Below are 15,135 nucleotides of genomic sequence, written 5' to 3'. Positions count from 1 at the left end.
AGTAACAATGTAAAAATTTGAAGCTTCAGGTCGTGGAAGCAAAGTTTTCATTGACTTCACCAGAATTTTTGTCTGTTTCAATTATGTTGAGGTTTTAACCAAACCCAGAAATCACAAAACCATCGAAATTTGGTAAAATTTATTATATAACATCGTGGCAGATACAAGGAGAAAGTATGGAGTGGCTAAGCAAACATTTCTCACATTTTTATTATTTCACTTTAAAATACTGTTAAATTCTTGGTAGAGGAGGGTGGGCTTTTTATATGAAACCTGACAGCTGTCTTGAATTTCAGAAATGCAAATATAGTTCCAAATTTTGAAATAGTCTGAAGTTCTTCCAATAAAATAAAAGCAGTAAAAACTGCATGTGCTTATTGCAAAACAATCAGTCTGAACCTTTTTCAAAACTGAATATATTTGCATACAGAATTCCCATCTTTTCCAAAATTCTTGTTTTGGAATCTGTCATGATATTTTTTGTCAACATTTTTATTGAAATAGCTGTCAAGGTTTTTACTGAAAATAAAGCTTCAATTACATGAAAAAAAGCAATAATTTTATCTAAAATTCAAGTTAAAAGCCCCTGAAAATCACCTTAAGCTTTATGCAAACATCTTCTTCAGAATTGCTTTTTCCTTTTTGAGATCAATTTCAGAATGAAGTTTCCATTGTTTTCTCTGTGTTTTTCTGTCTGACTTCCCTCTGTATTTAACTGGTCAGGGTTGCAAGAAAAGAGCTGCAGAAAATCTTCCCATTATTTCAGGGCTTGTTTAGTTATTTTATTGTTTTAACTGTTACCATCTCTTTGTGTAAGACATTCTCTTTTCTGAATTTCATTGGAAGATCGGGAAACTGATTAGGATTTTAATGTTTTATTCCACTGACCTGTTTTTCCCTTTTTTTTTTAGAAATCCATGTCCAGCAGCACCAACTGGATTTGCTCTATGACTATCTGTGCATCTTGTTCATTTCTGACTTACCTCACGCTCTGCTGTATGCAGATCAGAGGCAACAACCTTCTCTCAGTGGATAAATGCAGTATTTTTTCAAAGGTAAATATGTATATAAGGCAGTGGCTCTGTGCTGCAAGTTTAAGGCCTTCCACTAAAGACTTGTGAAGGGTTTTTTTTTTAGCTAATATGAGCGCTGCGCCCAAATCTTGTTTCTATTTAGAGATGTTCCATTCACATATCTGAAGGCTTTGCTTTAAAGTCACCTTCTGTACATTTCACAGAACTTCGTTTTGATGATTATCTTAATCACTAAATTTTAACCTGGGGATTATTAATAATGCTGTTAGCACCTTAATGTTTAATCTTGATGTTTCTATGGCACTTTAAAACTTTATTAATGCTCTCATGTTTGATATTCCAAATCTCTTCCTCTCCTGTGGCTCTTGTCATGAATTGGCTGTGGTGTTCTCCACTTTTCCCAATGGGAGAACCTGTTTAGTTATTCCTAGGAGGTTTCTGAGCCTGCTTAAACACAAACATATTGCCCTATTTAATCAGTTTTATGATCTTGTATTTCTTGTTATCTATTTGTTTTCTACTTTAGTAGTTATTGCAAGTAGCCTGAGGAAATATTAAACTGGTAAAGCTTCTCTGCTTCTAGGTCATTGGTTTTCATCTATATAAAGTTGATCAGCATCAGACAGTAAATCTATACAGAGAAAAGGTGATTTCTAACCAGTGGATGGTGTGAATTTATATCTCTTAAATTATACATGTTGACTGTAAGATCTAAGGAGGTTACATCCATGCTCATTGAATTTAATAAAAGAACTTCAGTTTCTTGTGCTGGGAGCAGGTTCAGACTTGAGTCTGCAGATGACAAAGATGCATATGCAAATTGTCATGTAATTTTTCTTGCTTTACATACCTGGGAGTACCGTGTATTTTTATTTGATTTCTTTCATAATGTATCCAATTTAGATAAAGTGTTCTACCTTAAAATCAGATTCCATTAAAACAGAACCAGGCTTAATATTTTTTTTTGTTATTCCCTGTAAAAAAATTTCAGTCTATAAATAAAGTTTTTTTTAAAGTTTTAATTGCTAATCTTATAAATTCAAAAATTTCTCTTACCATTGCACAACCTATCCCAGAAAGGTTTTATGTGCCACATTAGGCTGCTTTCTGTGACAGTGGTACTTCAAGATTCCTTTTATGGGATATACCATTGATGCCATGACTTCCTGCAGCATTTTGTGTAGATAGACCTTGTTTTTATGGAAACCATTCTGGTCATATTGCTTACCATGGAGAAGAGTCCAGGCTGTTGATCTCAGCTACCTCTCCCTACAGAGAGAGATGAAATATGACTTTGTGCTTCACTTAAGTCTGTAAAACTGGGTTTTTTCTCTTTTTTTTTTTGCCCCTGGGAAACGCAGAAACTTCATAAAGCTCCATGGTTTCTGAGACATACTTCAGTGTTGGTTTTATGCTGTTCCAGTCCTTTTTGCTAATCACATCAAGCCAGCTTGTAACTGAGAAAGTAACGTAGTGGTACCAGACTGCAATCTGTCAAGCCCTCCTGAAAACCTTCTTAATTGCTTTCGTAGCCTTACTGTCTCCTTAAAGAGTCCCTGGGCTACAACTCTGCTGCATTTTGATAAAACTTCTCCTCATGCCCTCTGTGAATGTCAAGAATTGCATGAGAACACAGGAGTATCTTCTTGAGGATTCCAGAAAGCACTGTTGAGTGCAGGGCATCTCACGTTGTCAACCCACAAAAGCAAAATATGTCAATGACAACTGTGGAAGAGTTCTTGAACGTGTGTTTGCCTTGCCCTCCTGGGAGCTGTTGCCTTATTTTCTGCAGTTTTTAAGTTGTGTGCTGAAGTTCCGTAGGCCTATCCCTTAGAAGTTACATAATGTTTAACTCTTCAGGTGTAATTAGTGAGGCCTCCTTGAGCTGTTTCAGCATTTCGGCTGCAGCACAGTGTGCACCTGCTGCTCGGGTTAAGTAAGGACTTAGATGACATCACAACATTCCATCACAATGGTGGCATCAAATTGCCTTATTTGCCAAAACATCAATGTTGTGTTAATCTGCTTCTTCCCACTTCAATAGAGAATCTTTCATCCAGTAGCTAATTTGACCTTGGAAAACCTGCAAAGCTCATTTTCTTCAGTTGCAAAAGAGCCTCAGTCCTTTCTATCTTGTTACATAACAATCCCACACAATGCTTAAATTTTACTTCAGATGAAATATCTATTTCCTTTACTTTAGTATATTCACTCACCAATTTCTTATCAGCTGTTTCAGCCAGAGGAACTTTGAATTGAATCTATTAATATGTATGTATCTAGAAGGAGCCCAAACACTGATTTTTCTACTGGGTTTCAAGTATGCAGAGAGCTGGTCAAATAATAACTTCATAGAAAATTTCAGTGAAAATAAATACATGCATACAGATTGTTGACACTTGCCTAAACTTTTCCCTGTGGGAAATTGTTTTCAACAAGATGAATCTTTGAGCATTTTTTCTCAGTATCAAAAATTGAATTTTTCTTACCAGGTAAAAATACTGATCTTTACTATCACAGATCTTCAGGGGAACTTTCAGCCATGTCAAATTTTCTGTCACTCCAAAGACTCATGGTCACTGTCTTTTCCCATCACATGTCACAAGATGGAATTCTTGTTAAGATGCATTACCTAAGGTGGGAGCTTGGACATTACAGCAAATGTCTGAAAAGAAAGCTGGACTCTCGATTACAATTTTTGGAAAGGAATTCTACTGTGAGGAACTTCAGTGGCATTTCTAAATAAAAATATTCTGACTTTAGTCAGTTATGTTTTATTTTCATTAGTTAAAAATAAAGCAAACCAACCTTACCTATCTCAGTTTCACATCTCTACAGAGCCATGTGCCTTCCTGGCTTCTGAAGGTGTTACAAGAATAAATATTTTAATTAGAGATTTTGACATACCTCAGGAAGCAGAGCTTTGGGGCATACAAGTATCTCAGATTCAATCTACCATGTTTTAATGTGTAACAACACTTGTCAATTGTTCTGAAGGAAATTTCTGTACTCTTGTGTCTGTGGAGCTTAGAGGTTATGGTAAGGAGAGCAAAAAAAATTTTCTTATTTATGAAGATAATCAATTCACCTTGCTGGTGCATGTGATTCCTTGTATTGGTTTATTTAGCAGCCTTCAGGTGATAAGCACATTTCTTTTTGCAGGAATCTCCTCAGGAAACAAAAGTATCCCAGATGTTAACACACCTGGTAACACATTCACCGAGCTGGCCTCTCACAGCCACATAGGTAAGCTCTTTTTGTTCCATATTTTATAAAAGTATTTGCAAAAGGGATTTATCAAATAATTACACATCACAAACAAAAAAATGAGTACAGTAACATAAACAATTAATATAGTGATATAAACAACTAACAGAAAAGCTGATTGGCACTTGCACTGAGGAAAGAGGTGCAACATCATCTGACATCCCAAACTGGAGCTGATCAGTCCCTGCAGAGGAATCACCACACAGGTTTGTAGTGACTGAAAACAGCGTCCTGTTTGTCACACAGCTGTTTGCTGAACAGCCAAAAATAAATGCAAACTCTCAACTACATTTTGACCATTCCTAAGCATGAGGGGCTGAATTCTTGGACAACTCAGAGAGATCAAAGTCAGAAAAGCCTCTGGCCATTTGCTCTCTCCCCCATGCCTTCCTTTCTACTTGGTGTTTCTGAGGCTACTTGGGAACTGAGTCAGAGGATTCTTCAGCTTATAAATAACTCGAAACCAAACCCAAACTGGTGCATGAGCATTTAGGAGGGACAGTGTTTCGTATTGGTGGATGGTTCAGAGGCTATTTATGCTGAGCTGTTGCTGAAAGAAATGTTCTTTGAAATGATACTTAGGCATTAGGTTTTCTTGTGTCTCCTGCTCTCTGCTCTTTCATCCCACTTGCCGTCTGTACCTCCTGCAGCTGTGGCTGAGATGAAAAAATTTCAGTTGTCCAACTGGAATTACTCAGGACTGGAGTTTTGGTTTTAGTTTGGGTTTTTTAATTCCATTTTCCCTAGTTGGCATGTAGAATGTATTTCAACAGATGGTCATGGAGTTTTAAGTGTTGTGAGTGGATTTTTAATAAGTCTGACTAATTTTATGATCATTGCAGTTCATGTGCACTCAACATTCCCACTGACTTCAACAGGAAGGATTTGATAGTAAAAAATGTCATATTGCACTCAGCCAATCCAGCTCTGTCAGTGTAGATAAATAAGGGAATTCTGGCCTCACACTCTGGGCTGTAATAGCCAGGTTTGATTGTTTCCCTCTGCTCAGTTGAGTTAAATGTATTGTGGGGCTTTTTTATCCCAGCATCAGGTATTGGTCACAGCTGGAGGCAGAAGTTTGAGTACTTGTCTGATCAGTGATGACAAATCCCATGTTTCTTAAAGTGGTGTGATTTGTGGGTAACTCCAGCCTCTTACCTCACTGCATGAAAAAATTCTAACATCAGAGTTAACTCCTGCTCATTTTTCCTCTTTCCAATCTGCAGGCTTTCTCTTCCTGGCTTCTTTAAATTCAGTGAATGAAATCATGACACCTCTTTGAAGCCTTACCTGTTATTGTCTCTGTGCCAGAACATAATATGTCATGTAGAGATGGCTTACAGCTCTGCCTAACAAAGCTGAGGTGGGAAAAGATTCTCTGCATATTGTCACATATTCTTGCTGCAGTACTGCCACAGCAGAGATACACTGTCCTCCTGCATTTTCTTCCTGTTGACAAGTTCACATCTCAGGCCATCTGTCCTGATTTGATAAAGTGTTTGGTCACACTGCAAGTCAGAAGGATCGGCAGGGCAGGTCTCCCGGAAGCAGCTGCTAAGAAAATATCCATCAGCAAGTGCACAAAACAGTAAAATGTAATTGTAACCAAAAGTGCACCTTCAAATCTCTTCTCTGCATATTCATTGGGGTTTTCTTGAGTTTTGTTTACCACTGACAAGTTTAGTCTAGCAGCACATTACAAACCCCCTTTTGGCAGCCACAGGAATATATTTCAAGCAGGTTTTGCTTGATACCTACAAGAAATCTCTGTTCAGTTTATGTAATAAGACAAACATATGCAAATCCATCCTTGGATCCTGTGAATTATATGCCTGGAATCAGTAAGCAATACAGTAAAAGCTCACTAAGTTGCATTTTACCTATCCACATATCCCATAAAACTGACATAAAAAACAATGGTTTCTTTACCACTTCTCAGCAAATATTTAATAGCAGATATAATATTTTGGAATATCACATTATTGCAACTTCTTGACTTTTTGCAAAGTGTAATGAGATTGATTCTTTCTAAAAAAATACCTCGCAACATTTATTATTGCTCTGCAGTGCAAATATGAGCGTAAATAAATAATTTTGAACTGCATTATCAGGCAAATGTAGCTGTTGAGATGAATACATAGGTTTTATGTGAGTATTTCTTCATCTGCTCTGACATTTTTCACAATTCGGTAATTAACTGATAACTACTGACTTATTATTCAATCTCTTAGAACATTTTCAAAATGGGATATGTGCCTAGGACTAGACCTACAGCCCTCATTAAGGGCTAAATTCACAACAGATCAAAGTGCTGGTTGTTTCCAGCACCTTCAGCCTCAAATGCCTGCTGCCAGAGGAGTGTACAACCCCAATTGGACAGCAGGCTGCTGAAGATGAGGGCAGTTGGGTCCTAAAACTTGGGTCCATAAAGTATATATAGGTGCAAAGAAATTGGGTCATCCCAAGCAGCCTCTTGAAACAGCAGTGGATATAGAAATGTCAAACCCTCATTGTCTGCCATGCCTGGACCAACCCTGGGTCTTGTTGAGTTTGATACCCACATCCATCCCACCTCACAACACATGGTGAAGGGAAAAGCCACTTTTCCCTCTTTCTTTCCATCACATTGATAAATGCTCAGAGGGCTTAACCTAGGCAGTGAAGGATCTGGGTTTTCATTCCTGTTTTATAAAAAGAAGAGTGTGAACCTTTGACTCTCCATGAATTTGCCAGCCAGACATGTTGCTGAGTGAATCTCTCACTGGCCCATCCACCCCACTCTGCCTGTCATGAATAAGAACCAAAGGTAACAGAAAGGAGGGGATGGAAAACACCAGGATTGGCACCACTCTGTTCTCTACTGCCAGTAGGACCTGTTGGGAAGTAGAGAAGCCCAAGGGCTACTCAGTGTTCCAGGCAATACTTATCACAGTGTTAATACAGATGTACAGACGTGTGTAATTTCACATAGACTGGTGCACGTCTGCTCCCCATTGGCTACAAAGTCTTACAGATAGTTTTGCTCCTTGGTCTAATGTATGTTTATTATTCCATACAAATCTTCCACAAGAAGGACTGAGCAAGATCATAATTCCTGAATACCTGTTAGCATAATGGTTGGAGTTTTCCCCTGGAAGATGCAGGCTTGTTTATGCTCAGAGAGAGAAAAGAATTGAACCCACATTTCCCATATGAATGCTCTAATCAGTGAACCCATTTAACAGAAGAATGGAGCCAATCTAGCAGGAGTGCTCAGAAATGAGTGATGGGACAGGTCCTGCCAGCCAGATACATAGAAGAGTGACTGAGTGTCTGCCTTCTGCTGCTCCTGAATCTGAGCCTTATTCCATGCTCTGATCAGGGATCGTTCCTTCCTTCCCTGAATAAGGGTAACAGACTGTTTTGCAATTGCAACGTGTAAGAATTGACCCACCTGACAAGATTTTTCTTTGCTGCAGACTGCCAGGGTAGAGTTAGCATCTGCTTCACACTGCCTCTTTTTCCCACTACTCCCTTCAGCATATTTGTTTCAAAATAGCTGTAGGAATTAGCATTACATCTACTGCCAGGAAACCAGTTTGTCAACACTCTCTGGTGGAATTCCTTCCATTGTTCAAAAGCTGATTTGCTGAAAACAAATTGCCCCTCAGTCACTCTCATCTAAGAGATAAAACTAAAAAGGACTTTCAGATTTTATGGGTTGCTTGTTTGCTTGATTGGTTTTAACAAAAGATAATGTTTATATAAAGTAAAATGTATTTAGATTGGAGAAATTTGTTTTTGGCTTTTCACACCTCTATAGGAGTGTGTATGATTGCCTTGTTCTCCAGGTATGTGTTTATAGCATCATTTTCAGATGCATCACAAAGTCATTTGGGATTAGATGCTCGATTTCTTAAGCTTGTCATGTTGGTTGCACTCCACTGCTTTTACTGGAACCTGTTTCAACAACTCCAACCAATGTTTAGGAAAATTCTTGTAATTTTTCAGCTGAAGTTTTCCAGGGTCAGCTTTTTCTAGTTTTCACTAGAATACTCGGAAACTTAAGGACTTTTGCTCCCCTGGCTTTTTGACATTCATCCTTTCACTATATCTATAAAAATATTCAAGTCCTTTACCCAGTGTTCGACAAGCCAGGTTCAAGATTTTGGGGAACTTCTGTTCTCATATGTCAAGCTAATTGAAAAGTATCCAACTACTCTGATAGGTTCAGGCTGTTACACCCACCCTGGTGGCCTTAGGACATGTTAACTTTCTTCCAGCTCTGTCCTAAGTTGTGGTTGCTGTGCTGCAGAGTGGCTTGGCACACAGATGCACAGCTTCTTAGAGCATTTTTAATTTTCTCTTATGAAGTAGGGTCTCCCTTCTGACCCACCTACTGGTACTTTGTTATATCAGTTCCAATTTGCATTCATATTTTTTTGTACCAGGATGACCCAAATTATACACACCATTTCAGGTTGCACCAGGTGTTGTACACTGGCAGGGTATCATTAATCACCTTTCCAGCTCCAATGCCTGTATTTCCCTCTCTTGCTGCTTCACATTTGTGGTTCACAGTCACTCTTCCTTCTCTTTGTCATGTTCACTGCAGAGCATACAGAACAATTGGGTTTTGGGGTTTTTTTGCTCTAGATGTGGTTCTAATCGTGTTCCGTACTGCTCACGTCTCCCAAAATTGTTGTCAAAATTCCCTGGTGTTTTGCTCTTTCTATTAAGCTGGGTTCAACAGTGAAAGCAGGAAATCAAACCAGCCTAAAGCTTTTCCTCCCAGAACAAGCCACAGCAGTCCTGCCTTCAGCCACGACTTTGTCTACAGCACTGTAATGTATGAAAGTCTTCCCACTTCTGTCTAAAAGCCACATTGCTCTTGTGTTCCAATCTAAAGGGAAGTTTCTCAGCTCAGTCAGCATGTTACCTGTATCCAATACAGATAGTAATTTTATTATTTTCTGTATAAAAATTAAGGTTTACCTTCTTGCTACCTCCATGTACCAGCTCTCTGTGGAGTCTGCTCCAGTGATCTTGTAGTTCTCTTTATCTGAACATATTAACATTAATTTTGAACCAGTGAGATACATAAAAATTATTTTTCCTGCCTGTGCAAACTCTCAGCTTCCTGTTTTGCCCTTACCTGCTCAATATTTTTACCATTACTCAGAGCTGATGACAGCTTCTCACTTAGTTGATAGATGGTATTTTAATTTATTTTTGCTGAAATACAAAATTTATTTATTTCAGAATATGTGTTTTTCTATGGGGAAAAAATCAGTTCTGAAAAACTAAAAATACGCATTCTGGGGTGGAAGTAAAGGCTGCATGATAAATAATAATTGCTCTTTGTGGATGTTTAGCAAGCCTCAGATTAGCACAGAATTTTACTACTATTCTGTGTCCAAAAATATTATAAAATCTTGGAAAACAACTTGACAGTCAACCTGGTTCCAAAATGTGCATTGTATGTATAGATTTTGTTAAGCAAAAGAGTGAAGCATTCCATGGATATCTGTTCTCTCCTTGAACAATTAGCATATTTCATAATGAGCAGATCAGGTGACAACAGCTATAGAACAATACTTGGTTACTTCCAAAAACCTACCAAAGGCCAAAATTTACAAAGTAAAAGGTTTGAAGTCAAATAGAAGTCCCTGGAAAATTCTAGTACCAGGAATTGCCAAAAAACAGGAATGTTTTTTGGCAATTCTAAGAAGTGATATGGGAAGTATTCAAATCATTGCACAGGGCTTCAGCTACATATCTTACATTGACTTCAGTGGGAATCATGCAGTGAAATCCCCACTTACTGCTTTGAAAATGTACCCCTTAGTGTTTCATGTCATGCTGAGAGACAGAGCAGTGATCCAAGGTCCAGATCCACAGCAGGTAGCAGTACACACAATGTGCCAGAGTACTGTAAGGCACCACTGAGTTAAAATATGCAGGCTTTAAGTTAAAAATGACAGAAATCAAGGGCATTTCAAATTAAGGTTCCTAACAGCCTCCTCCCCTTTGTCCCATTTAGTGACGGTCGTACCTTTAGAGCTCTAATATGTAAAGGTTTTTTGTCTTCTTCTTTTTCTCTTTTCTATCCTGCCCTCTATATGACCTCTCTCCTAATTGGAATATATCTTGTTTTTCGATAATAGAATTTCCCCAGGAGATAGTCAATTTTTAGAGCTGAAAATTAATTTACGGATCCTGCTTGATTGCATGCATCAGATATGTTTGTCTTTTACTACATAGTGACCTTCTTCTCCCCTCTTTCTTCACATCTTCATAGCTAAGAATTCACTTCAGAGTCAGATAACATGCCTTTTTACTTTTGTGAGACAGGCATTTGTGTCATGCTTTTCTCGTGCTGGTGTTTGCATGCTGAGAGTGCTCTTGGAAAGTTGTGTCCCAATCCAGTGTTTGAATTTCAGTCATTTCTTGAACAAAGCTGGTGGGACTGTGGCCTTTCTGATTTTGTATCAGCTTCCAGTTCATGTATGTAAAAGTGGCCAGGGCAGAGAATGGGGTCTGTGCCCCTCAGAGACACTTTTTCCTTGGAATTTGGCACTTCACTCATGAGAATTTTTCTAGCACCACAGGACCTCTCTCCTGGGCTTTTCAAATGAGATTGAAAAGGGAGGTCCATACAGTTAATTGTCACATCATGTGGATGTGTTTCCTTCCAGTCCCTCTAATAACTACCAAAGAAAGAAGGCCTCTTCCTTTCATAAGATTCCTTTAGAATAGTAATCTAAATGTATTGAATTTTTTAACTTAATCAGTTGCGATTTCTCTGTTTTTCAAGAATTCTAGCATGTTTCCATGAAATATACTTCCTTGCAGAGCCAATCTTTTATTTTGTTCAACTGATGGTATACTGGAGTGCTCAAATTGAAATGAAAAGTTGAGCAAACACAGATGCTGTTCAGAGCTGCACATTTGCTCACGCTTAGTGTTAAGGACACTCATTCAATGTTATTTTGATGAGTTTACTTAAGACAGTGAGTGTGATATTCACCTCATATAGACTTAGATGGCCACAGCACACATTTTTACACCTCAGCCAGCCATCCTCAGTGCCCTTTCTACTCTATAAAGAAGAACAGGCAAATTTAGCTCATAACTCATCTGACCTATTTTAGACATTTCCAATGTTTGCATCCAAAAATCACTTCAGTGAATATGAAAGGAGTCTAAGTGGCTGTATCAGATCTAGATGGCAGCAACTGATACATTTAGGACTGGTCAAAGCTACAGGGAAACATCTTCCCCAAAGGGAAATCTACATGGGACCCTTTGATTTTAAAAAACTTGATCGGTCGGTTATGTGATCCTAACAACAAGGTTTCTGTTGGGGCTCAGCTCGGAGCTGACAGTGTTTGGGTTAAAGAAGCTTTCAGAGCAATGTATAACAAGTCCATCTTAATGATTAGTTTCTCCCAAATACCAAATGTTGACATGGTCAGCCACTGAGTACATTCAGGTTATGAGTTGCTGTGAATTAGATCCTGTATTTTACGTGCATACAGACACCTTCATTTGAGACACTTACCTGCAACAGCTGAGCTCCGTAGATCTCTGCCTTAAAAGACCTTAAAACAAAACAGTTAATTCTTTAGAAATTCTTTTGGCTAAAAATGAAGTTAAAATACTGGCCAAAAAAGCGGGTTTTATATAACTCAGTGTTCAGAAATGTTTGCTTCTGGCTGACCATTTGTATGCAAATGAAAACAACAGAGCTGTAGCTGGTGCTCTCCTGTAACCTTCATAGTGTTGCTCACTGGGTGCCTTTACAGTAAAGTGTGATGCTTTTGTCAGAATTATCAACATTTTTAGAGAAGTAATTCTGAGTGGAATTAAAACGACCTTCTGCACCTTAAAAGGGCAATGAAAGGGGAGGAGAGGGGAAAAAAAGAGTAAATTGGTACATTCCGTTCATTATGAATAAAGTACAGTTATTTAAATCAGGCTGCTCCACAGAGTGTCACATGAGGTAATACTTCATTGCCACTCATTTAAAAGCCCTATTTCTCAAGGGGAAGAGCCTTTTTTCAGCAGCCATCCTCTGTGGCAGCATCCCTGTGCTATTTACAGAGAAATACGTGGAGAACATCTATGAGAGTAAATGTCTAATTGTGCAAGTAGAGAGTTGATCTCCATTCTCACTGAAGATTGCACAGTTTCAAGACACTTTGCAATTCACTGGGTTCTTATCCTCAGGTGTTACTTAAAGTAGTGAGTCTAGAACTCTCTAGGGAAAAATATTCAAAATCTTCCTGATGTATACATCTCCTTCAAAAGAACCAGAAGTGTCTGTGGCTGCTGCTTCTTTATTTCATCCTACTGCTTCCACTACTGATTTAAAGAAAACATATACTGGACCCATAACAACGTGTCTACAAAATGCTGTTAATCTTCATGTTTCAAAACGAGCTGAGTTTATTTTGAGTTTACTATTTGGAATGTGTTGCCTAAGTTTTTGTCTCTCACAACCAGATAGACTATTGGATCAATAACAGCAAATAGGCAAGAACACTTTTAGACCTAAATTATTTTGCTTTTCTTTGGGATCCCAAAATCCTCAAGTTTTAGGAAGGTTGAGGTCCAGATTAACAGAGGATTACTCTGTAGTGGTATAACACCTAGTTGAACAGAGCAGATTTTATATAGAGCAGACCATGATCTGGGGGTGCTGTTGAAACACACATAAAATAATCCAGTGAAATCTGTGCAAAGCTTTGGTTTAATGGTATATGAACAGGCACTGTGTTACTCTCTGAAAAGCAGATGTGCTAAAAGGATTTTGTGTTTTGTCAATGATGATTTTGCTCTGATCCTGAGTGATCCTGCTAGCTAGCTGAGGCACTGGGTTGAGCTCATCGCCTGGTTTCAAAAACTGGCCCTCAAAAATTCTCTTTAACAATCAACTCTCAGCAGATGAAGGAGAAACTCTAAGAGTACCTTATCCTTCAGGCTGAGCTGACTTACACAGGGACTGCTTGCCCACTCATTTTCCAGGCTGCAAAAGTTCTGCAGGCATTTCCCTTCCGGAATTCTTGGGAATGTGGTGTGAAGTGCTGCGTGTTAGGGAGAGGGAATGCTGGTGTTCCTGCCTTGCTTTCACATTCCTGCTGACATCCAGTGGCTTCCCAGCAAAATTGCACAGAGCTATACAACCTGCTCACTAGCGACAGAATGATGGAAGTCAGCAGCATTTCCAGGAATTTCAGTGAGTCTCACTGACATCGACATCCTCTTCCTTTTTAATCACTTTTTAGAGGGAAAGATAAGGAAAACAAGGGAAATGGCTTGTTTGAAAACATGCTGCCGGACAATGCCTGGGCAGTGACAGTCCTGCTCTGTCAGCTGGGACCTGGATCTGGCTCTGGGAAGCATAAATGATCTCAGGAAAAAAACCAGTGGAGAAGTGCCCTCTGACTCTTGCCTTTTCATGCAAGAAGAGGTGAGGAATCACGTTGTGACCGCAAAAGGCATTTGAGCATAAACCAATTTTTCACAGTACAATATGCCATCACCTCCAAGCCCCCCAAAGTTTTTATGTACAGATTGGGTAAAAGAAAAGAAAAAAACCCCTTCACACAGCTTCAGTTTTCTGTAAAATAAGGTGATTTCTTATAGAAACAAATTTCATACTCTGCCAAGTATGAGTACTAGGCCCTCAATATTAGTGGATATTTGATATTTTCTTTGGGTCCCTCTCAGCATCTGGTAAAAGTCCCAAAATAAAAAAGCTCTGCTAAGGATCTTAAGCCTGGCCTATTATTGCTTTCTTAACAACAGCGTTTTCTGCTTTTGGAGACAGCTGTCTTGTAACTCGTTCTAAGCAAAAGAGGAACGGGATTTGTATAAAATCCCAGGCATTTGTATAAAAACTCATTTATGTGCAGGATCCAGCTTTGTGAATGTAAACAGCGGCTAAAAACAGCCTTCATCTTTTCTATTCCAGAAATAAGGAAAAAAACAGCATAAAGCAGATGGGATTCACTCAAACTGGACCATTCAAATGTATTAAAAGTAAAAGGAGTGAAATAATGAAGTAAAAGAAAAGTAGTATAAAAAAAAAACCAATATGAAAACCCCTGCATGGTAGTTCACAGGGTAAATGCAGCAACAGTGCAAAGAATGTGCAGGCGCAGGGAGTGCCTTGCACACATCATGCATTTTAAGGACTCACCAGCTAATATTTCCTATCTTTTTCCAGAAGCCATACGGTAAACAGATAGCACTAACAAAGTCAAATATTAATAACCAAGAACTGCACATCTCCAAATCCCCTTCCCCCAACCAGCAAAACCCATAGAAATTTACACTGACCAAAGCAAATAGAAAATAAAAGTCAAAGCACTTACATGGTTGACATTTAGGGATAGAACCAAGTACCCTTTCCATCCTTTTGAATTTCCTAAGTTATAACATTAACAGAAAATAAATAGACATTGAAATGGAGTAACCATGATCATGGCATACAGTCACTGAGAAGCTACAGTAATAAGGTCTTGAAACAGAACATCCCAAGAAATTTTAAACTGTCTCTAGACAGCTCAGATCAATTTAACTTTTTGTCACACTCTTAAGCAATCCAGTAGGCTTTGTCCACCCAGAGCAGTTTTCTCAGTATAATTACTTTCCAGCCATACAGTTCATTCTTTTGAGGAGCAGCATATTTTCAACTCTCCCAACCCTGTGATTGATTTCTGGTATGATGGAAAGAGAAGAGGTTTGCAGAAGCATGAAAACAAATCTACAGAAATGATGGAGGGGACATGACTGTACCCTTCACCTAAAACCTGAATGATGCTTTGGGGAGTGTAGAATTAAGGAA

The 15,135-nt window shown here is 38.6% G+C and overlaps 1 long non-coding RNA gene across 1 annotated transcript in view; it reads left to right on the top strand.

The window, feature by feature from the left end:
• LOC146442698 (uncharacterized) overlaps positions 1–15,135 on the top strand; it is a 71,689-nt gene that overhangs the window by 3,139 nt on the left and 53,415 nt on the right. The window contains exons 2-3 of the long non-coding RNA XR_014849436.1: positions 912–1,055; positions 4,197–4,280. This is a non-coding gene — a long non-coding RNA (uncharacterized LOC146442698). The remainder of the gene's footprint in view (positions 1–911; positions 1,056–4,196; positions 4,281–15,135) is intronic.

Source organism: Lichenostomus cassidix, chromosome 1Ab, assembly GCF_008360975.1.
Source record: "Lichenostomus cassidix isolate B80296 chromosome 1Ab, HeHo_3.0, whole genome shotgun sequence".
NCBI classification, from domain to species: domain Eukaryota; kingdom Metazoa; phylum Chordata; class Aves; order Passeriformes; family Meliphagidae; genus Lichenostomus; species Lichenostomus cassidix.
This window is presented reverse-complemented; position numbering and strand designations above follow the sequence as displayed.